Source organism: Aotus nancymaae, unplaced genomic scaffold (assembly GCF_030222135.1).
Source record: "Aotus nancymaae isolate 86718 unplaced genomic scaffold, 86718_ANA_hifiasm-v0.15.2.pri h1tg000030l, whole genome shotgun sequence".
NCBI classification, from domain to species: Eukaryota; Metazoa; Chordata; class Mammalia; order Primates; family Aotidae; genus Aotus; species Aotus nancymaae.
The window spans coordinates 4101952-4126948 of record NW_026988443.1 but is presented as its reverse complement, the minus strand read 5'-3'; positions in this window follow the sequence as shown (position 1 = coordinate 4126948).

Sequence of the window (24997 nt, the reverse complement as noted above, 5' to 3'; positions counted from 1 at the left end):
ATGGCATTGCTTCCTGGGCCTTCCTTTCTCCAGGAGTCCAAGCCCAGGCAGCAGGTGGGCAGCCCAGCAGGGGAGAGACCCAGCCCACTCCCAGGAGCCAGGCCCCGCCTGATCCTGCTGTGTCCATGTTCACAGCCCTGCCCAGCCCAGCTCTGCATCCCTCTGTGCCGTCCAGGGCCTCCCCTGTGTCATTCATTTACATCCCATCTTCACAGCTTTTGCTACATAGCCTACCATCTATGCATATTATTTACTTTTTTCTCAATTCAATCTATTTTGTTTTCTTCTACACAAATACTATAAAAAGAAATTTTACTTACCTGCCACATGTGAAAAACTGGCTTACTTGTCATAATGAATTAGAAGGAGCACACAACTATTAACATAAGCCCCTGCCTCCATGTGCTACCTAAAATCCTGCACCCTCACAGGAGTCCCCATGGCACACTTTGATACTCTGTGGTGAAAATCGATCCTGGATTAATGTGGATTCACCTCATGATGACTTTCAAGACCTGAGATTCCTTTGGAACGAAGGAGATCCTCCTAATCAAAGTCTCTTTACACTGTGGTGCTGGTGATGCATTCATTAACTCCACAGGTAAGTATCAACCACTGGCCACATGTCAGGCACTGTGCTAGACACTTGACACACAACAGTGAGGGAAAGGGACCCAACAAGCTCTGCCTTCTTACAGCTTCCATTTCAATGAACAAAACAGGCAAATAATAAACATAAGACTGGGAGAATAAAAAATAGGATTGGGAGGTTCTGGAACCAAGGATCGTAGCCTCAAATGGATGCTCAGGGTAGACCTCGCTGAGAAGGTGACGTGGAAAGGAAGAAAATAGGGAGACAGCTATCTGGAAAGAAAGGCCTTCAGGCAATGGGAGCAGTCACTGTAAAGGCCCTGGGGGAAGGCGCAGCGAGGAGGCCAGTGTGGGTGATGCTGAGAACAGCAGGAGAGGAAGTGAGAGTGTTTAGGGGGTACCAGAGCATAAGGATTCTGAGGGCCCGTGGGAAAATTTGGGTTTTACTTTGTTGAAAAATAGGGAGTCAATGGGGAGTCACTGGAGAGTTTCAGGTAGAGACAAAAAAAATTATTTGACTTACAGTTTAAAAGAATCACTATGACTAGTGTGTTCAGAAAAGATTATTGGGAGCAGGGGGTGAGTCAGGGATGGAGGTAGGAGAGCCTATTATTAAGAGACTATTGAAATTATCCAGTAATGAAGCTCCAGTGATGCAATCGGTTAGCACATGGTACTTATGTGAAATAATCTAATAGTGAGATGTTGATGGGTAGATAAGGTGGTTGTGGAGATGCTGCAAAGTGGTCAGATTCTGAATACATTGTGACAATACAGCCTAAGGACGGAATATGTGGAACAGAGAAGTCAAGAATGACTGCAAGATTTTTGGCCTGAGTAATTAAAAGTATTGCGTTGACATCAGTTAAGATGAGGAAGCCTGAGGGAAGCAGGATCATGGAAGAAGGAGTTTCGTTTGGGAAAAGATGGGGTCAAGATGTCTATTGGGCACAAATATTGTCACGCCTCCCCACTACATTGATATCAGCATTGACCATGGAACTTGATTTGTCCAATGAGATGTGAGCAAAAGTTTAAAGCATCAGTTTATGGTTCGATGTTTTCCATTTTCCTTTGCACTATGATCAGTGACGTTCCAGGTGGGAGCTGTTCCATCAGCCAGAGTCCTAAACATGGTGCAGAGCATGAGAAACATGAAGCAGGAGTGAGAACTCCAATTTTGTGATATGCTGCTGAGATTTGAGGTCACTGCTAGTAAAGCACAGCCTAGTCTCTCCTGCCTGATATGGCATCCAGCGAGAATGTCAAGCAGACAGCTCAATATCTTTGACTTGAGTTAGAAAGAGGTCCAGTCTAGAGATATAAATTGGGATGTCATTGGCATATAGGTGGTATTTGAAGTTATAAGACTGCCTGAAATCATCAAGGGAAGGCAGAGAAAAAAAGATGGCCAAGGTCTGAGCCCTGGAACCTCCAACCTTCAGAGGTGGTGAGAGGAGGAGACAGCAAAGGGGGCTGAGAAGGACTGAACAATGTGAAAGGAAGAAACAAAAAAGATCGTGGTGTCCTGCAAGCCAAGGGAAGAAAATGCACCAAATAGGAGGGTAATTAACTGTAACCAATAATCGTGACTGCTCAATCAAGACAAGGACTCGGAATTGGCCATTGGATTTGGTAACATGAAAGTCATTGATAATCCTGCCAATAGCAGTGATGGTGGACTGGTGAGGAGAAAGATCAGATTGGATTCTATTTAAGAGAAAAAGAAAAGAAGGAAATTGGAGATAGTACGTATAGACAACCCTGCAATGGGTTGTACTGCAGAGGTTAGCAGAGAAGTGAGTTGGAGCTGAGAGAGTAAATGGAGTCAAGATATTAATATTTTAAGTGGGGAGTAACAGCAGTATTGCTTCTGTACTTTAGAAAAAGGTCTGATCGAGAGGAAAATTTTGAGGCATTAGGAGATAAGACGGGAGAACTGCTGGAGAGCTGTCCTTGAAGAAGTAAAAAGGGATGGGATTTGGGGCACAGCTGAGGGGATTGGCTTCCTACAGGGGCCCTGACAATTCTTCTACGGTAACAGATGGAAAGTCAGAGGATATGGACAATGATCCTTTCTCATTCTAAATTCAGGGAGCCACCAATGATACCCTGGTCCATTTTCACAGTTTTTCGACTCACTTCCAGTTACTCAAATAATAGTGTTCCAATAATATAGGCTCCTGCCTGTGAATTACTTTTTCCTTCAATGTCAAACTTGATTCAAAACTCCTCTTGTTCTCTCCATCACCCAGGATCAAGCTGCAGAGAGAGAAGAGAGGACAGGGTCCAGTGCTGATACATCGCCTCTTCTTTCCTCTTCTGGATTTCTGGATGCTAATTCTTCTAGTTTGGGCACAGAGAAGGGTAATAATAGGTATTTTCTCCCTTACAGATCTGTTGACATACGGGTGTTGTGGAGGGGTCCAGTTCAAGCTAATTCTCTCTGAAACTGTAGATTCCATGTAAGTGTTCAGAGTGAGGATCAGCTTCACTTTAACCTCAGGAAAACCAAGAATCTCCTCCAAAAAGCTGCAACATCTCCCTTTGGCCTCATTGATAAACCCCCCTCAACCTTTTCTCTGCATCAGGCATTCTGTTGCTTGCCCTAACATTTACCAGAGCACCCAGGGCATTTCTCTTCTGCCAACTTCATTCTCTGCGGGGGTTATCTTCCACAACTCCCAGAGCCAAGGAGCCCTGGATGCCCTGTCTTCCTTCCTGCCTTATTTTTCTCTGTAGTCCTTATCACTATCAGACAATATTTTGTTTATTGTCTAACTTCCCCAACTACACTGCAAAAGCCATGAGAGGAGAGATATTTGTTGCTTGGTTCACTGTGAAATTTCCTGTGTCCATGACTGCCTGGAACCTAGTTGATGCTCAATAAATATTTGTTAACTATGAGTGAATGAATGAGGTAGGTATTGCACCTAACTTCTTCCAGAATACATTGTGATAGATTATTATAGTAATTATCCCTGTATTCTCAATTTTGTATGGGCCCCTGCACATTAAACCTAGGCTTGACCAAGTGACTTGCTTTGGCCAATGGAACATTAGAAAGAATGACAAGAATGGCCCAAGAAGAATCAAGTACATTGGGGTTTGACTTTTTCTTGCTGCTTTTGGAGCACTAACATCATATAAGAAAGTCCCATATAGCCTGTGAGGGGAGGGAAATGTGGTCCAGCTGACAGCCAGTAACCAATCATCAGACACATGATGAGATCATTTTAGACCTCCCAGCCCCAGCCAAGCCTTAGGATGACTGCAGCCACAGATTTCATGCCAAATTAGTGATGCAAATACAATGACTACTGTTGTAAGGAACAGGGTGCTTGTTATGCAGCAATAAATAGCTGTTACAGAGCAGGGCATTTTTGCCCATTCCATCTTGGCACACAAAATGGATTCCCAAACAGCATCTCTCCTTCTCAGTAGCATCCAAACTCAGGAGTTCAGAGAATTCAACGAAGCCCAAATTCCTCTTTGTATGTCCCTCAATCTGATAAGTCATTGTGGCATCAGATACAAATTATTTCCCATAAACCACACTCATGACCCAAGCTGACCTTCCAAAAATAATCAGGGTTGCTTGAGCACTCACTCTGCCTGTGCACAGGAATGAGTGCACAAGCAGAGTAAGTGCTGTGCACTTGGACTCTCTCAGGAGCCCTTGGCTGGGAAATTCATAAGTCTTTTCCTAAAGGGAGTGAAAGAGGCAGGGTGGGGGAGACAGCTCCATAGCATGAGTCCCTGACCAATGTGCTCCAGGACTTACTCCACACTGTGTTCCCTGTGGCTTCTGAAGCCCCCACCCTCAGGGCACACTGCTGAGTTGTTAAGACCTGTCCTGCATTCATTTCTCCTTCCATCCCCCAGGTCCCTGCTGTTCCCTCCCACCAAGCAGAGATTTGCCTGGCAGTTCTTGCCAGGGAAATCATCCTCTAGCATCCTGACCCCATGGAATTAAAAACCTGGCCTGCTATGTTAGCAAGGGTGAGTGGACAATATCTGCAATGCTGCCTCAAACACCTGCAATCCCGGCTCTCCCAGCCCCAGGGAAGGTGTAATTAAGGTGTACGGGAGCAGATGTGCCCTCATTTTGCACAGGCCACCGATCCCTGAGCCTTTGAAGCCAAGCATCCAGGGGCCCAACAGGGACTGCTTTCCCCTTCCAAGACTATATTCACTTCGAAAGCGAGTCCCAAGTTCAGGCTTCCATCACATATAATAAGTGGAAAATACCTGGATGTGGTGTGTGTCTAGGATAGAGAAAACTTACTTCCCCTCCAAGTCCTCACCCAGCCTTTTCCCCAAAGAGCTCCCCAGCTCTGAGGGACAGCTCTGGACCCACCAAGGAAAACCTCAAGTTTTCTCCTGCCCTCAAGACCTCCCAGGATGAATCTAGCCCTCTAGCTCAGAGGTCACGACATAGAGGTACTCAAATGTGTTGTCTCTGGCTGACCACATCTTACTGCCCAACTGTGGAAGGTATGGCCAACAGATGCCTTCAACCTGTAGCTCCTTCAGAGTCAGTCTCAGCTGCAGAGAGCTGCCTCACCTGAAGCCACACCCTTCCCAGGGCAGCCCATGTCCGGTCATACTGGCTGAGTGAGATGGGAGATCAAATGCCCACCTCTTCTGATGGGCACAGGGCAGGCCCAAGAGACAGCAGGTGCCTCTTGTACTGGATCAGCCAATGCTGTCAGGCCTCCAATGCCATTTGACTTCTTCCTCTATTCCACCCTGCCTTCTCCCCCTTCCTTTCTCAGGAGTTACTCCCTGATAAATATTTTGCACCCCAAATCATCTCCACATCAGCTTCTGGAAAATCTAACCTGTAACAGAGCCTGGTCCAAGGAGTGAATTTATAACTGAACTGAAGGAGATCATACAGAGAGTGGCTAGTCCAGTTGGGTGGACTTTTCTGAGGTCACTGAAACAGAAAAGTTCAGGGCCAGGGTCTCCTGACTCCGAGAACAGAGCTCTGTTGGGAAAATTTCTCTTGCAGATCATCCCAGATCTACCCTACCCAGGGTATACTAGAAAAGAAGTTGTGGTAGATCGATTCCCTCAAAAGTGGAGTCCAAGACAAGGATTTGAATGCAGGTGGCTTATTTGGGAAGTGATCCCAGGAAGCAGGCATGAAGGAGCAAAGAGAGTGGCCCAGAAAGGAGAAAAAGCCAGTACAGTGTGAGGGGTGTTCCAGCTGCTGCCGTGGACAACCAGGGCTCAATTCTGCAGGATCTCTGAGAAGCGTCCAGACCACCACCCAGAACTCTCCACCAGCAGAGCACTTATCCGCCTGGTCCTGCCCTGAGTGGTTAAGAGCTGCCTCAGGCGACACCCAAACACTTCTGGGCTCTGGTTGAGCATGGGCCAAGCTATCTCCCACATTGTCAGAGAAGACCCCAGGACAAAAAGTGGAACATCATGGCCTGCACAGAGAAGCTGGCACTAGCCCATTATAATGAGGTGTAAGACACAGTAGTGAAAGAATTTACAAGATACGGAAGTAGTACAGAAGAGGATGTGCTTAAATACAGTGGTGAGAAGAAGTCAAAAGATAACAGCTGCATGCAAGAAGCTGGCTCTGAGTAAGATTTTGAAGGATGGACAGTAGTTTTTCATATCAGTAAGGTGGAAGGCACAAACTGAAGACAAGATTGTATAGTGTGTTTGGTGTGCTAAAAGTGTTTTGTTATTTCTAGTAGATAAAAGTCAAGGAGGAGATCAGGCATGGTGGCTCATGCCAGTAATTCCAATACTTTGGGAGGCTGAGGTGGGCAGATCACCTGAGGTCAGGAGTTCAAGACCAGCCTGGCCAATATGGTGAAACCCTATCTCTACAAAAATACAAAAATTAGTTGGGCCTGGTGGCAGGTGCCTGTAATGCCAGCTACTTGGGAGGCTGACTCAGGGAGAATCACTTGAACATGGAAGGAGAGGTTTCAGTGAGCCAAGATCATGCCATTGCACTCCAGCCTGGGTGACAGAGCAAGATACAGTCTCAAAAAAATGGGGGGGCGGTCACCATGGCTCACACCTGTAATCCCAGCACTTTGGGAGGCTGAGGCGGGTGGATCACGAGGTCAAGAGATCGAGACCATCCTGGCCAACGTGGTGAAACCTAGTCTCTACTAAAAATACAAAAATTAGCTGGGCATGGTGGCGCGCGCCTGTAGTCCCAGCTACTTGGGAGGCTGAGGCAGGAGAATCACTTGAACCCAGGAGACAGAGGTTGCAGTGAGTAGAGATAGCACCACTGCACTCCAGCCTGGTGACAGAGCAAGAATCCATCTCAAAAAAAAAAAATCAAGGAGGAGAGGCACCAAAGACCGAATTAATGAGAAGGCAGCGAAGAAGCTCTAATACCCTTCCAAAAATTTATGTTTTTGCCCAAAGAGTATCATTTTATTTTATTTTTAAGTTATTACATGATAAAATTGACTCTTTCCCTTTATTGCAGTTTTATAAATTTTAACACATGTATAGGTTCACGTAAATCACCACTCTAATCAGGATACAGAACAGTTCCATAACATCAAAAACCTTCCTTTACAGTCACATCCTCCCCTAACACCCAACCCCTGGCAATCACTCATCTGTTCTCCATCACTATCTTTTTGTCTTTCCGGTGATGCCATATAAATATTATTATATAATATGTAACCTCATGAGATTGTCTTCTTTTCATTCATTCGCCATAGTACCTTCAAAATTCATCCACGTAGCTCCATGTACCAAAAGTTGGCCTTTTTATTGCTCTGTAGTATTCCATCACATGGATCTTTACTCCTCTGTTGAAAGTCATTTATGTTGTTTCCAGTTTGGGGCAATTTAAATAAAGCTGCTAAAAACATGCCATTTGTGTACAAGTCTTTGGGTGAACATAATTTTTCATTTCTCTAGGGAAAACGCTCAAGGGTACGATTGCTGGGTCATATATTATACACGTGTTTACCTTTTCAAGAAACTGCCAAACTGTTTTCTGGAATGGCTGTACCATTTTGCATTCTCATCAGCAATGTATGAGCATTTCAGTTGCTCTGTACACTCGTGAGTGCTTGAACGTATTTTTTATGTCAACCATTCTAATATATATGCAGTGGTTTGAAGCAGGGGAGTGACATGATCAAATTGGGGAGAAAAATTTGAAGCAGGGAAGCTAGTTAGGAGAGTGATGCTGTCATGAAGACAAGAGACACTGGTGGCCTGGACAGGGTGACAGCAACAGAGATGAAGTGTAGGGGAGAAATACTGCAGAGAAGAATCAGTGGAACTGGGTTTGAGAAAGAAATCTAAGATGACTTCCAGGTTTCTGGCTCATCAAGATTGTAAGATCCCACGTGGAGCACAAGTTGGAACTGCACAGTTTGGAGCTGGGTTGAGTCAGCAGGGAGTGGAGCAGCTCCCTCCCCTGCCAACTGTGAGTTCCACACGTATGATTGCAACAAACAGCTTGACTTCATTTACAAAGAAAAATGTACGTCCAACTCTGTGGGCGGAGACGTGTCTACCTGCTAGCCTGTGTTTATAAACCTGCCAACAGCCCACCATGTAGGAGTGACCTTTGCTGGTTGTAAACACAAATGCAGATGTCCTGATAGTGAATCAGGCAAAGAGGCCCAAATGTAGAGCACCCAAGGAAGGAGGGAGAAACCCCTACCAAATGTCTGAATGAATACTGCCTCCTGCCTGGGGGTAAAGGAACTTCTCATTTCTACATTACTGCTGAATTCAGGGTGTTGGTTTCAGTTGTTCTTTATTTAATTTTACTTTAAGTTCTGGGGTACATGTGCAGATCTTGCAGGATTGTTACATAGGCACACACATGCCATGGTGGTTTGCTGCCTCCATCCCTCCATCACCTACATTAGATATTTCTCCTAATGTTATCCCTCCCCAATCTCCCCACCCCCTCCTATCCCTTCCCTAGTCCCCCACCCCCCAACAGACCCCAGTGTGTGATGTTCCCCTCCCTGTGTTCATGTGTTCTCATTGTTCAACACCCACTTATGAGTAAGAACATGCAATGTTTGGCTTTCTGTTCTTGTGTCAGTTTGCTAAGAATGATGGTTTCCAGTTTCATCCATGTCCCTGCAAAACACATGAACTCATCCTTTTTTATGACTGCATAGTATTCCATGGTGTATCTGTGCCACATTTTCTTTATCCAGTTTATCATTGATGGGCATCTGGGTTGGTTCCCACTCTTTGCTATTTTATGCATGTGCCTTTATAATAGATTGATTTATAATTCTTTGGGTACATACCCAGTAATGGGATTGCTGGGTCAAATGGTATTTTTATTTCTAGATCCTTGAGGAATCGCCACACTGTCTTCCACAATGGTTGAACTAATTTATACTCCCACCAACAGTGTAAAAGCATTCCTATTTCTCCACATCCTCTCCAGCATCCATTGTCTCCAGATTTTTTAATGATTCCCATTCTAACTGGCATGAGATGCTATCTCAATGTGGTTTTGATTTTCATTTCTCTAATTACCAGTGATGATGAGCATTTTTTCATATGTTTGTTGGCCAAATAAATGTCTTCTTTTGAAAATGTCTGTTCATATCTTTTGCCCACTTTCTGATGGATTGTTTTTTTCTTGTATATTTGTTTTAGTTCTTTGTAGATTCTGGATATTAGTCCTTTGTCAGATGGGTAGCTTGCAAAAATGTTTTCCCATTCTGTTGGTTGCTGGTTACTCTAATGATTGTTTCTTCTGCTATGCAGAAGCTCTTAAGTTTAATTAGATCCCATTTGTCTATTTCGGCTTTTGTTCCCATTGCTTTTGGTGTTTTAGTCATGAAGTCCTTGCCTATGCCTATGTCCTGAATGGTATTGCCTAGGTTTTCTTCTGGGGTTTTTATTGTGTTAGGTCTTATGTTTATCTCTTTCATTGTTAATTTTTGTATAAGGTGTAAGGAAGGGGTCAAGTTTCAGCTTTCCACACATGGCTAGCCAGTTTTCCCAACACTATTTATTAAACAGGGAATCCTTTCCCCATTGCTTGTTTTTGTCTGATTTGTCAAAGATCAGATGGTTGCAGACGTGTGGCATTACTTCCAAGGCCTCTGTTCTGTTCCATTGGTCTATATCTCTGTTTTGATACAAGTACCATGCTGTTTTGATTATTGTAGGCTTGTAGTACAGTTTGAAGTCAGGCAGCGTGATGCCTCCAGTTTTGTTTTCTTTTGCTTAGGATTGTCATGGCTAGGCAAGCTCTTTTTTGGTTCCATATGAAGTTTAAGGTGGGTTTTTCCAGTTCTGTGAAGAAGGTCACTGGTAGCTTGATGCGGATAGCATTGAATATATAAATTACTTTGGGCAGTATGACCGTTTTCACAATATTGAGTCTTCCTAATCGTAAGCACAGAATGTTTCTCCATCTGTTCGTGTCCTCTCTTATTTCCTTGAGCAGTGGTTTGTAGTTCTCCTTGAAGAGGTCCTTCACACTCCTAGTTAGTTGAATTCCTAGGTATTTTATTCTCTTTGTAGCAATTGTGAATGAGAGTTCGCTCATGATTTGGCTCTCTGTTTGTCTGTTATTTGGTGGAGAGGAATGCTTGTGATTTTTGCACATTGATTTTGTATCCTGAGACTGCTGAAGTTGCTTATCAGTTTAAGGAGATTTGGGGCTGAGACGATGAGGTCTTCTAAGTATACTATCATGTCGTCTGCAAATAGAGACAATTTGACTTCCTCTTTTCCTAATCAAATACCTTTTATTTCTTTATCTTGCCTGATTGCTCTGGCTAGACCTTCCAATACTATGTTGAATAGGAGTGGTGAGAGCACCCTTGTCTACTGCAAGTTTTCAAAGGGAATGCTTCTAGTTTTTGCCCATTCAGTATGATATTGGATGTGAGTTTGTCATAAATAGATTTTATTATTTTGAAATAAGTTCCATCGATACCTAGTTCATTAAGAGTTTTTAGCATAAAGCGCTGTTTGATTTTGTCGAAGGCCTTCTCTGAATCTATTGAGATAACCATGTGGTTTTTGTCTTTGGTTCTGTTTATGTGATAGACAACATTTATAGATTTGTGTATGTTGAACTAGCCTCGCATCCCCAGGATGAAGCCAACTTGATCATGATAGATAAGCTTTTTGATGTGCTATTGCATTTGGTTTGCCAGTATTTTATTGAAGTTTTTTGCATTGATGTGCATTATGGATATTGGCCTGAAATTTTCTTTTTTAGTTGTATCTCTGCCAGGTTTTGGTATCAGAATGATGTTGGTCTCATAAAATGAGTCAGGAAGGATTCCGTCTTTTTGTATTGTTTGGAATAATTTCAGAAGGAATGATACCAGCTACTCTTTGTACATCTGATAGAATTTGGCTGTGAACCCATCTGGACCTGGACTTTTGGTTGGTTCAAAAAAATTGGTTGGTAGGCTATTAATTTCTGCCTCTACTCAGATCTTGTTATTGGTCTATTCAGGGATTCAACTTCCTGGTTTAGTCTTGGGAGGGTGTAAGTGTCCAGAAAGTCATCCATTTCTTCTAGATTTACTGGTTTCTGTGCATAGAGTTGTTTGTAGTAATCTCTGATGGTGGTTTGTGTTTCTGTGGAATCGGTGGTGATATCCCTTTTATCTTTTTTTACTGCACCTATTTGATTCTTCTCTCTTTTCCTTTTTATTAGTCTGGCTAGTGGTCTATTTTGTTGGTCTTTTTAGCAAAACAGCTCCTGTATTTATTGATTTTTTGAAGGGTTTTTTGTGTCTCTATCTCATTCAGTTCTGTTCTGATCTTATTTATTGTCTTCTGCTAGCTTTTGAATTTGTTTGATCTTGCTCCTCTAGCTCTTTTAATTTTGATGATAGGATGTCAATTTTAGATCTTTCCTCGCTTCTCATATGGGCATTTAGTGCTATAAATTTTCCTCCAGACACTGCTTTAAATGTGTCCCAGAGATTTTGGTGCATTGTGTCTTTGTTCTCGTTGGTTTCAAAGAACATCTTTATTTCTGCCTTCATTTCATTATTTATCCAGTAGTCATTCAGGAGCAGGTTGTTCAATTTCCATGTAGTTGTGTGGTTTTGAGTGAGTTTCTTAATGCTGAGCTCTAATTTGATTGCACTGTGGTCTGAGAGACTGGTTGTTATGATTTCTGTTCTTTTGCATTTGCTGAGGAGTGATTTACTTCCAATTATGTGGTCAATTTTATAGTAAGTGCGATGAGGCACTGAGAATGTATATTCTGTGGATTTGGGGTGGAGAGTTCTGTAGATGTCTATTAGGTCTGCTTGGTCCAGATCTGTGTTCAAGTCCTGGATATCCTTGTTAATTTTCTGTCTCTTTGATCTGTCTAATATTGACAGTGAAGTGTTAAAGTCTCCCACTATTATAGACTGGGAGTCTAAGTCTCTTTGTAGGTCATTAAGGACTTGCTTTATGTATCTGGGTGCTCCTGTATTGGGTGCCTATACATTTATGATAGTTAGCTCTTCTTGTTGCATTGATACTTTTACCATTATGTAGTGCCTGTCTTTGTCTCTTTTGATCTTTGTTGGTTTAAAGTCGGTTTTATCAGAGACTAGAATTGCAACCCCTGCTTTTTTTCTCTCTCTCTATTTTCTTGATAAATCTTCCTCCATCCCTTTATTTTGAGTCTGTGTGTGTCTTTGCATATGTGAAATGGGTCTCCTGAATACAGCATACTGATGGGTCTTGACTTTTTATCCAAGTTGCCAGTCTGTGTCTTTTGATTGGGGCATTTAGCCCATTTACATTTAAAGTTAATATTGTTATGTGTAAATTTGTTCCTGCCATGTTGATACTAGCTGGTTGTTTTCCCCATTAGAATCCTTGCTGAGATGATCAGTTTTGAAGCCCCAGATAAAATAAAATGTGAATACCAGGAAATGAGACCGCTAATTAGAAGCTATCACTTGAACATGATATTGGAAGCTTATCTTTAATATGACTTTGGTGGCTGGGTGCCAAGTCTCTGGCTTGGGGAAAGGGAACTTTAGAAAGGGTTCTTACCTTTAAGAGAGGGATTTCAAGGTATCCTGACTAACCTAGTGCCAGGTCCCAAGCTAATAGAGCCTTTGCAGAACCAGTCTCCACCATGGGAAAGGAATTCCAGAGAGATGACCAGAAAGTTCCCTTCCTCTCATTTCTATAACACCCATCTTTCTCTAAGAGCTCCAAATATTGTACCTTACTACAGAATTTTCAAGAATCCTTTTTATCCTTGCTTTTACCTGAACCTCACAATAACTCCAATGTTTTTATACCACTTTTCCATCAAAGAAGCTGAGGTTTAAAGAGGATAAATTACTTTTCTAAGGCCATACATCAGGTCAGTGGTAGAATTTAGATCCAAGCTCAAGTATTGGATTCTACATCTAGAACAACCTTCTAGCATGCTTCATCAGTACTTTTTCTTTGGTATGTCAATTTAGATGTCATTCCAGTCTATAGAAGACTTCTGTTGGGTTGGCTGCTCTTGCCTCCACTTTCTGAGAACTGCCCCACTTCCTTCCTTCCCTGTGGCCACAGCAGCCATGTTTGTACAATGGGAAATGCACTGCTCATTTTTTAGCTGATTGGTCCACAGTAGACACCTGACACCAGGTGAACCAGTCAGAATCCCTGCTGTGGGAATTCAGAGTTATGACTGCGAAAGTGAGAAAAGGTTCCCTCTAGAGGGCTGTAACACATGACCTTTGACCATATCTTCCACTAACATGAAATGGGAAACAGAATTCACAAAAAGAGAGAAAATTGAAGCCAAAGAACAGAGCAAATGACAGAAACAGAGATGGTGGAGTAAATATTTAAGAGCCTTCTTGAAGAGAGGATCCATAGAAGCTAGTTCCTGGGGTCCTAGAACCTGTCTGGTTCTTTATTTCCTGAGGTTGGCATGTTCAAATCTTCCTTGACTTTGTAAGAATCTCCAATCTTGCCAATAAACACCTGCCTCTTGCCTTTTTTTGTACTTAAACTTATCAGAGTTGGTTTTTGTATCTTGAGGAGGAAAAAAAATATTCTTGATGAATACAGGTCCTCTTGCATTACTTTCAGAACTGATCACCATGTTAAATCATCTCAATTACTTGTTAATTGTCTACATCCTTTACTACTGTGCCAGATCCCTGAGATCAGGGGTCTTGCCTTGACTCTCCAAGCTACAGTCCCAATGCCCAACCCTGAGCCAGGCACACATCAGGCTTTCAAGGCATAATTGTTGAGCAGATCAACAAGTGAATGGATTGAATATAGAATCCTTTAGAAATCATCCATTTCTTCTACCTTATTTTATAAGTGGAAAAGTGAGGCCTTAGAAGGGGGGTATTGACTAAGTTCCCACAGTGAGTTTGCAGCTGACCTGGGAGTGGAATGCAAGCCTCTTGCCTCTCTATCCAGTGTTGGAGGAGTAAGTTGCCCAGCATGGTAGCTGTAACAGCCACCGGGTGTCAGCCAACCCTGGGGGTCAACTGGCCCCTAAGCACTTTGTGCCATGCTTAGAGCTTTTCTTGTATTGTCTCATTTAAGCCACACACTTGCCTAGAAGAGTGGCATCATGACTCCCATTTTGCAGGTAAGGAAACAGGCCGTGGAGGCACTGCACAAGTTTCCCAATGCTACACACTTGCCACATAGCAGTGCACCCTTCCTATGTCCCTTTGTCCATAATTTCTACCCTTTTTCTTTAAAAATGTGCACAGTAGCAGTGTCCTTGTGCTCGCCTTTGTGACTCAGGACCCCTATTCCATCAGGACTTTAACTTCCTGGGCCACCAATCCATACTATTATTCCATCTGTCTTACCTGTCAAAAGCGTCTGTCCCAAGTCCCATACCCTTGGAGGCTTGCAGTCTGTGACTCTACCTTAAAATGAAGCTGTGCTAAGGTAACAATTCCTGGGAGAGGTTGATTGTGGCTCCTTTAAGAAGTCTTTGCATCTCAACACAGAACTTACAAAGATCCAACTCCTCCTTAACTTGTAGGAATCAGCCTTTGAGGTGAGAATCCTCACTGTGGCAAACAATGAAGGTGGAACTTTGAAGCTGAAGGCCCCTTGGACCCACCACATCATATCCCAGGTTCTACCTACACAAATAGTCAGTCTTGTTTCTGGGGACACCGGAAACAGCCTGAAATAGAGAAAAATCATTAAATCTGGGATCAGAAGACCTGAGTTCAAAACCCAACTCCACCCCTTGCTAGCTTCAGATTAGTTACTATACTTCTATGAATGCCATCTCTTACTTTTGTGTCCATGTAAATTTATGTGGTATGAATGTCATTTTGTTATATACATAGCTTGCATGGTGGTGAAGCCAAGGCTTTTAGAGTACTCACCACCCAAATAATATGCATTATGTTCATTAAGTAGCCTCTTGTTCCTCACTCCCCTCCCAACCTTCTAACTTCCCACCGTTTCAAGTCTCTGTTGTCTATCATTCCACTCTATGTCCATTATTTAGCTCCCACTCACAAGTGGGAACATGCTATATTTGTCTTTCTGAGTTGTTTCACTTAAGATAATGGACTCCAGTTCCATCTTTGTTGCTGCAAAAGACATGATTTCATTTTTTATAACTGAATAGTATTTCATTTTGCTTATGTGCCACATTTTCTTTAACCAATCATCCACGGTAGACACTTAGGTTGGTTCCATGACTTTGCTATTGTGACTAGTGCTGTGATAAACATATGGGATGCAGGAATCTTTTTTGTGTAATGATTTCTTTTCCTTAGAGTAGATATCCAGTAGTGGGATTACTGGGTCAAATGGTAGTTCTATTTTTAGTTCTTTAAAACTACTGTTTTCCATAGAGGTTGTACTAATTTACATTTCCACCAACAGTATATAAGAGTTCCCTTTTCTTCATATTCTCACCAACATCTGCTATTTTTTGTCTTTTTAGTAGTAATAGCTGTTGTGACTGGTGTAAGATGATATCTTATTGTGGTTTTAATTTCCATTTCCCTGATGATTGGGGATATTGACGAATTTTTCATATGCCTGTTAGCCATTTGTATGCCTCCTTTTGAAAAATGTCTATTCATGCCATTTGCCCACTTTTTAATGGGATTATCTAGTTTTGTTGTTGTTGAGTTGTTTGAGTTCCTTATAAATTCTTGGTATTAGTCGCCGGTTGGATGCATAGCTTGCAAATAGTTTCTCCCATTCTGTAGGTTGTCTATTCACTATGCTGATTATTTATTTTGCAAAACTGAGGATAACAACAATGTCATATAGGAGTGTCATCCAGCAAAATTCTCATAATAAAAAATAAGTGGGAAATAACTGTGACAGACATTTTGAACATTTATTCGCAAGCATTTATTATAAACTCCTACTATGAACCAGTCCTGCACTAGATGTAGAAACCAGCCCAAAACTATTGTCTTTTCTGCCTTTGAGTTTGAAAAGGCAGAAACCAAAGCTTCCCTTACAAGTGCTGCTGGACTCTAGGAATGAAAGACCATTCCAGCAAAGGTTAATTGGTTAAGTGTATTAGCCACTAGAAGGAGAATTTCCGCTTGGCAATTAAGTTTGCAAATATTGTACAATCTTATAGAGCGTATTTCTTCAAATTGATGTGTTCTTTTTCATGTAATAATCAATTAGTGGGTGTTTCAGTTGCTTAATTAGCTCTGCATGTAAATTAATCTCTGCATATTGAAATTGCAAACCTTGTCTTGTAATGTTGGCTTGTTTCTGAGGCACATCAAATTACTGCAACCTTGGCAAAGGTTCTTGGTTTCAAGAGTCACCAAAAGCCACCAGGTTCCTTTCGCCACCTGAGTATGGGGGCTTAGGGAGGATTTAGCATATGACAGTCAGTCTAATTGTATTTACCCACAGAGAGGATTCCATGTCAGTTCTTATTTCTGCTCTTAGGCAAAACTGCCTGTTGAATGATTAAATTCTTTGAGCCATTCAGGTCTTATGCCCTTGATATTAATGAGGAATAAAAGATATGTTTCTCATTTCCCAGGCAGACATGAGACCTGCCAGGTGAAAACTATTCCCTGCTTCATCAAGGAGGCTGGGGGGGGAAAGTAAAGGTAAATTTATAACCAGTTCTGACTCTACCACCCAAGAGAAACTCCAACTTCTTCAAGAAGCCTCTTCTGACTATGACCAGCCACACAGCATTATCTTCCTATCTCCAAATCTTCCTAAGAAGGTCATAACCTTGCTCTCACCTGTTACATCCTATGATATGGGTTCATGGCACCAACACCCATTTGGAATCAAACAGGCTGGGTTCAAATCCAGACTCTGCCCTCTACTAGCCGTGTGACTCGCCTCACTTGTAAAATAAAAGTAATAATATTCCACCTCCTCACTCAGCCCATGTAATGTTCAAGTAAGAACAGCATTGTAAAGATTTTTGGTAAGTGATAAAGCACTGTGAATGGTATACTAGCACTGGTTATTTTGTGTTTCGTGTTATTTTCTTGCACCCTTCAAAAGCAGGGGCTGAGTTGCTGCTTCTCCCCTCTTGAGACCCCCTCCCCATGCTTAGCCCAGGACTAGTTTGCAGCACAGCCAAGTGCTCAGCAGAGCACAGGAAGATGGAACACTCAGCCTTGACAAGCCTGCCCTGGAATTTTGCTGTGTGGCCCCTGAACTCCCTCTCAGTTTGGTTTCTGGTAAGTTATTCTGAGAAACATGGAACAAATAGTCCTAAGTCTGGAGCTTCAGATGCTTAAAGCTGCCTAGACAGGGCTACTCACATTAATCAGATCCTACCTGCTTTTGCCATCACCCTTTAGACATGGCCAATGAATACCTTCTCAATATGACTCAGCCAGGAGAAAATCCACCTTTAGGCCTGAACTATCATATCGACCTCCCAGCAGGGATCAGTCTACAGAGGCATGGCCACAAAGGCCTCTAATGACTCTAGAAAGCACCTAGGACCACCTCATGAAGCTTCAGTGACCAGTGGTCCCAGATGGACATCCTCCAAGGCTGACCACCGGAACTACATCCATGCTGCCATGGATTAAGATTTGGGGGAGAAGTCCAACACCCCAGTGGAAAAGAACACTTTCTAAGGCAGCAATTCTCTTCTGGCCCAGAACATTCAACACAACCCTGAGCATATAGTAAGTCCTCAATAAAAATTCAAAATAACAGGGTGGGGTGGGAAGAATGAACAGAATAAAGCAAAAGCAAAAATGTGAATGTGTAAAAATAAAGGAATTAAGAAGCAAATGAATGAATAAATAGAGATAATAGTAAGTGAGAGAATGAAGAAAGGAATGGATTTGAAAGATCCAAGCCAAGAATGAAGAACCCAGCCTTCCTGTTCCCACCTCTTTCTCTATACAAGGCATTCTTCTAAAATTAGAGAACTTCGGGAGCCGTGCAAGAATGAGACCATTTTTTGTTACATCTAGAAATCCTCCTCGTTCTTAGGACCCAGATGTGTTCTCAAGTCATTGAGACCTGAATTTTCCACTTCTTTGTCTGCTGTCTGGGAACACAGGGTGTTTCTGCAGCCAAGCATTACCTATGTCTAGAATCTTCATTCAGAAACATGTAACCCTCATCTGCCTACACCATAAGGTGAGCAGAACTTCCTCAAGGGACCACAAATTCCGTAAACAAACACCCAGAGCTTCGCTTCCATGAACACTTTGATAGCTCAGAGTCGCGTTTATTTGGGGCAGGTAACTGAGGGCTAAAGCTTTTCACATGAAGGACAGGGAGAATAAACACCTTCCCTTCCTAATGCCAATTCCTCTTCCTTCATTTTTAGAATGGAGGTCTTCTTGGCTCTGTGTTGTGTTGGTGGAAGGATCCAGCCAGGACAGCACAAAGCAGCCCACCGCATAGTGCTGCACAGCTAAACTCAGAGTTTTCTGGAGAAACCATAAACAATTAAAATTGTTTGCTTTAATCTCTCTCTCCGTCTTGCCCAAGGACAGAATGCACAGCCTGGCCTCTTTCCTAGCTGCTAACTAATCAGTTTACCCCTCCCCAGTGATACAGACACACACACACACCTGTCAAAAGCAAACAAGATTCACTATTCCCAGATTCTCTGCTGGTTTTCCCCCCCCCTCCTCTCTCCCTTTTCTCTTATAAATCCTTTTTTTTCCTTTTGGCTACAGTCCACTGACTATTTCCCCTAACTAGGATGGGAGGGAAACATAGGGTGTTTTGCCTGAGCCTTAGGGACTGTTCCTGGAATGCTAGAGTTTCACAGCCCCAGGCAAACCAGGACAAGTTAGTCACCTTATCACTCACATGTGAGAAAATCTGTGTGCAAAATAACCAGCTGTTTCTCAATCACTGCTTGAAACTTTTTAGTATCTGATGTACTTAAAACACTTATGGAAACAGTGAATGTTCAACAAGCGTTAGTTGCTATTAGTATTTTTGTTGTTGTAATATCCTGATTGTTCAAGTCCAATGTCACTCCCACACCAGAGGTATTTCTTCCACCCTCCCCATGCACGTGACTCAGCAATGCACCTCCCCACAAATTGTTTGTGATAGGTCAAATTGCATCATTTTATTTCAACAAAATTCACTGGATCCCTACCCCATCCCAGACTCTGGGCTGGACAGAGATTAGCTGCAAATGGACTTGCTCTGCCAGCATAAGGTTTACAGCAGCGGTCCCCAACCATTTTGGCATCAGAGACTGGTTTCATGAAGATAATTTCTCCATGGACCAGGTTCCGGGGGGTGGTTTTGGGATGAAACTGTTTCATCTCAGATCATCAGGCATTGGATTCTCATTAGGAGCACACAACCCAGATCCCTGGCATGTGCAGTACGGGAAATCCTTCACAATAGGGTTGTCACTCTTGAGAATCTAATGCTGCATTCATCTGACAGGATGTGGAGCTCAGGCAGTAATCTGCCCGGGGGTTGAGGACCGCTGGTTTATAGTTTAGTGTGGAAGACATTGAGTAGATAGACTCCCAAGTTAATATACAGCAACATATTGGAGTGAGAGCTCAGAAGGAGATACATAGGGTCTTACGTGGGAACCTAACAGGGGAGACCTAATTTAGATGGAAAGTCAGACAAGACCTTGCTGAGGAAGTCACATTTAAACTAAGACTAAAAGAGTGGTGAGAGGTAGGTAAGTGATGGAGGTAAGTGGTTCACCTTGCAAGATAAAAGCAGCCCTGCAAATTTTGATTGTTCCTCAAGTTTTTCAAAGTAATAAGCCAGAAAGTCTAGTTATTTAAGCAAAGCCAATGGTGAAAGCTTTGTAAAGTTGAAATTGTAAAGTTGAAGAATTTCATGTAGCATAAATGATGATCCCATATTCAGCTGTTATGCAAAGATTAGCCTACACTCATGTGCCACAATTTGAACACCAGCAATTCATAAAAATCTAGTTTTAGAGCCAGGCACAGTGGCTCACACCTGTAATCCCATCACTTTGGGAGGCCGAGGTGAGAGGATTGCTTGAGGCTAGGAATTAAGGCCAACCTGGGCAATGCAGTGAAACCCCGTCTCTAAAAAAATTTTTTTAATTATTTGGGCATGGTGGTGCACACCTGCAGTCCCAGCTACTCAGGAGGCTGAGGTGGGAGGATCACTTGAACCCAAGTGGTTGAGGCTGCGGTGAGCTATGATTGTGCCACTGCACTCTACCGTGGGTGACAGAGCAAGACCCTGTCTCTAAAAAGAAAATTTAGTTTTGTACAAGTGCTGGATTATGAAGGGGGTGCTCTTGACTTTAGAGAGGATACTCTGCCTTTCTTGGAGGCATCCTGTGGACCATACCACCATATGGAGTAGAGGAAAGGGTTTGAAAATTAGGGGCAGAGGCCCTGGGATCAAGAGCTCATTTTGCTGCCTCCTAACAATGTGCTCTTGTGCTGCTCATTTATTCCCCTCTGAGCTTCACCGTTTCTCTCTTTAAATGGGTACATTTCCCCCACAACAGCTACCTTGCAGGGCCTGTATGGGGAACAGATGAGTAAAGCCCTGGGAAAACGTTAGCTATCAGCATCTAACTCTCCCTCCAAATTACGAGCTACTTCAGGACAGGAACTATGTATACCTCAAACAATGCAAGAGAATAGGGGATGCCCAAGAAGTGATTGAATGGAGGCACGTGGTATTAAGAGGTAGAATGATCACTCAAGTTCTAGATTCAGAAAAGCCTATGCTTGAATCCACACACTGCCTCTTTCCGGCTGCGTGACCTCAAGCTAGTGACTAAAATCTCTGCTTCCATTTTCCCAGCAATGAGACAGAAATAATAATGCCCACTTTCCAAAGCAGAGTTGAGGAATAAAGACAGTGAAAATAACGGAGATAGCATAGTGTTCATATACTACTGTCAACTCTCAAGCTATCACTCTTTTTTTTTTTTTTTTTTTTTTTTTCTTTTTTGAGATGGAGTCTCACTCTGTTACCCAGGCTGAAGTGCAGGGCATGATCTCAGCTCACTGCAACCTACGCCTCCTGGGTTCAGGCAATTCTCCTGCCTCAGCCTACCAAGTAGCCAGGATTACAGGTGCCTGCCACCACGCCTGGCTACTTTTTGTATTTTTAGTAGAGATGGGGTTTTACCATGTTGGATAGGCTAGTCTCAAACTCCTGACCTCAATTGATTAACCTGCTTCGGCTTCCCAAAGTGCTGGGATTACAGGGTTGAGCTACCACACCCAGCCTTAAAACACAAGATGTAAAATAACTCAAGCTCTTTCCTGCTTAAGAATCTTTGTCCATGCTATTCCCGTTGTCCAGAATGCTGTTCCTCCAGCTTTTTGTTTGGCTGGTCCTCACCTTCAATGTTATGTCCTCAGTAAGGCCTTTCCTGGCTGCGCCATTCAAACGGGCTTTCCTCTGCAAATAAATCTCTATCAGAAAACTCTATTTGATACCTGCATTAGTAATCTATTCCTACGTAGTAAAAAAAAAAAAAAATACCTTAAAATGTAGCAGCTTGAAAACAAATGTTTGTTATCTTGCAGTTTCTGTGGGTCAGGGATTCAGTCTCACCTTAACTGGGTTCTCTGGCTCAGACTTGTTCACAGGCTAGAAGCAAGGCATTGACTGAGGCTGCGGTCACCTCAAAGCTCAAATGGGGAAGGACCCACTTCCAAGCTCACATGCAATGCCGCTGATAGGCTGGCCACTGGCTGCAGACATCAGCCCTTCTTGCCACATGGACCTCTCACAGGGATATACACACTTGGCAGCTGGCTCCCATCAGAAGGAAGTCTGAGAGAGAGAGATTGATGATGAGCAAAACAGAAGTCACACTTTTTATCATGACTACCAGAAGGTGGAATCACTGGGGACCATCTTAGAGGCTGCCCACCAGGGTAACCTTTGTAACACTTTTCCCAATCCGTGACTCCCATCTCTCTCTTCCACTTCTTGATGGCTTCACACCTTCTACAAGGCGGTAAGCTCCAAGAGGGCAGAGACCATGTAACAGACCAATAGTAGGAGTTTAATAAATGTTGAATAAACAAAGAAAGGAGTGTTCACACGTGCCAGGCACTGTGCCACAGGCTATCACAGAGCAAGCCCCAGGCCCTGTCAGTGCACGGGCAAGAGGCCCAGCAAGTTATGTCTTCACTGTTTTGTTTGGTTTGTTTTAACTTCATGAGGGACCACGACTCTTGCCTTGCAAAATGACTGAGAAATTTCCCAATTTCTGTGGGAGGATTTGTTTTGCCTTCTGGGTCCCTGTCTTAATTTCTGATATAATGCCAGCTTATCCCTGTGTGTGGGGAGGGCCGGGTAGGGCAGCAGCGGGGGGCACCGACAGACAGTGGAAGGAGAAAAGTTCTACAGGGCACAGTAATCCTCTGAGCGGCTCTGATGAGGCGACCGGCGAGGGGCCTGAGAGCTGACTGTCTGCTGCCCACTGCCCTGCTTGACGGATTGTTTGCCAAAGAGCCTGGCCAGCAGGAGCTTTGACCTTGGAGGGAGAGTGATCTGTCTTCATGGAAACACACTGTCATAAGCACGTTTCAATTTCGCTTGGGAAGGCACCGAGGCTACGCGAGAAGAGAGCCTTGAACGTGGTTAAGGAGGAAAAATGTGTGGCCCATAAAGGGGCATGGGAGCAGCTAAAATTAACCCAGAGTGGCCCGGGAGGGCGTGCAAGGAATCAGCGCATTTCCCTCCAGTGCTGGTGAGTCCACAGTGAGGACAGCAGCACAGCCACTCCTTCCTTGGAGAACCAAAGTGCCCCTCGCCTCCCACGTGGCCCGTCTTTCCATTTGTCACCAAGGACAAGGTTGGGGATAGATCTCAAAGCAGTACCTTTGACATCTAAGTCCCTCACGGAAACAAAAAACCATACCCTGGTGTCTGTATCACCCTGAAGGTCAAGGACGTGACGCCCTAGGGGACAGGGTAGGTGATAAATCTAGTGTCGGCACAGTGCCTCTCTGAGGACCCAGCTGAGCCATTCACCTCTGTCTGTGCTGACAGCTCCAGGGGAGATTTATCTGCCAGAATCCGGGGCTGCTGCAGAACCAGCAAACTCATGAATCTGGAGGAACAGAATTGACTGAAGCCCGGGGTGTGCTTATTAAAGAAGAGAAAGGGACGGGAAGAAGAGCTCAGAGCTCCTGCCGGGCCCTGGTTTTGAGTGACACAGGATCAGGGTATTATGGGATGGCTGGGCCTGGCTATTTTGGGATGAATTGGACAAATAGATAATGTTCGTGGGGAGAAAATAAAAGCCAAGGGTGCTCTGAGAAGCTGATCGTGAGCAAATAATAAAGAGACTTTCACCAGGGAGGGGAGAGGCAGGTGAGGAGTTTCTGAGGGATGGGCCAGAGGCTCACAGCCCACAGGCAAACCAAAGAGCTGTGCTGGTGAGTGATACAAAATCCCCCATTATGCCTGGGGGCACTGGTGGAGGGCAGGGGGACAAGGCCCAGTAAAGAGAACAAGCCTCTATCTTCTGAGGTGGGGCCAGGGCCAACCTGCCTAGAGGCAGGGGACTGGACAAGATGACCTCCAGGGAGATTCTCCCAGGACAGCTGGATTTATCTCCTAATTCTTTTTTGAAGTTGTTGTCTTCTTGTATTTTGTACATGTTTGATTGCTTGCCAGAGCCATTTTGGGGGCACTAAATATTAGGAGACCAAAGCTCCAGTCCCTGAGTTTTTAAAAGGATGAGGTTTTATGTGTTTATGTCCTTTTGTCTCCACATTCCATGAGGTGGGTGCAGACATGGTAACCCACAAGCTCAGCCTCAACATAAGCTGATTGCTCAGCTCTGACCCCAGCCAGAGACATGTTGGGGCTCAAAGCAGATCTACAAAGGGGTCCCCGCCCTAGAGTTCTAATGGAGCCTAAGGAAAGAGAGTCCTATGACTAATCCATCAGGATTTGTTCATGGATGCAAAGGAGAGTTGAGAACATCCCAGAACATTCACTCAATGTGAACAGCATAACACACAATCACCAGTGTCACCGAGAGATATACTCAATAGCTGACAATCACCACACATCACCCAATGTCACCATTAGAACCCAGGCACATCCTACTGGCCCACAGGAGCTTTCCCAAGTGCAGGCACCTGCTCTGCACCACATCTGTCCTCAGCGTGGTTTTACCCACTTCCCTGGGGTGATATTGATCTGGTCACACTACCGCATCCTGGAAAATAATTTTTGTTCTTTGGCTAGGGTTGTTTGTATCTTCTATAAAGGTTGAAGGTTAGAGTAATTGAAGCTCTGTAAACAATAGTTAACTAGCTATTAATATTTCAAAAGGAAATACCACTTTGAAGACAAACACCTCAAGAGGCAATGTCATGCAAACTCCACTTATATTTATGGCAAAACCAAGTTCTTCTTCTGCCTTTCTTTTGACATCAGAAAATGGTGTATCCTAGTCAACCAGTTTTAGAATTTTAAGGTCTCATACATTGCCAATGTTCAAAGAATTGGAAAAAAAAATAAAACACACTGACTCCAAGTTTCATCACCAGATAATTGTTACTCTGTGGGCTTGGGTTTGCCAGATCTTCTGATATTACAGGGGAACCCGTACTTCTGGATATTTATGTGATATTCCCAATTTTAAAATGTACACAACTAAAGTTGGTGTTTTGCATCACTGTGGAGGTGATGTGACCACCACGAAGAAACAAAATATGACGGAGTGTGAGATTCAGCCCATCGGCAAGTCAGTTAGACGTGATTTGGGGTCCCAGAATTTCCGAATGATTCTTTATAATTTTTGTTTTCTGATTGATTGCTTAAATCGTGAGCTTAAATTTTTTTTTTTTTTTTTTTTTTACATTAAATGGCCACAAAGTGATGGCACGGGGAGAGAAGGGAAAGGTTGAAAAGAAAGCAGCATAAGCATAGGCAAATCCTTTCTCCTCCTTATAAAAGCACTTTGATGAGCCTTAGATGTCATTCACAGTGTGAAGTTTCAGTGGCAGGTAGA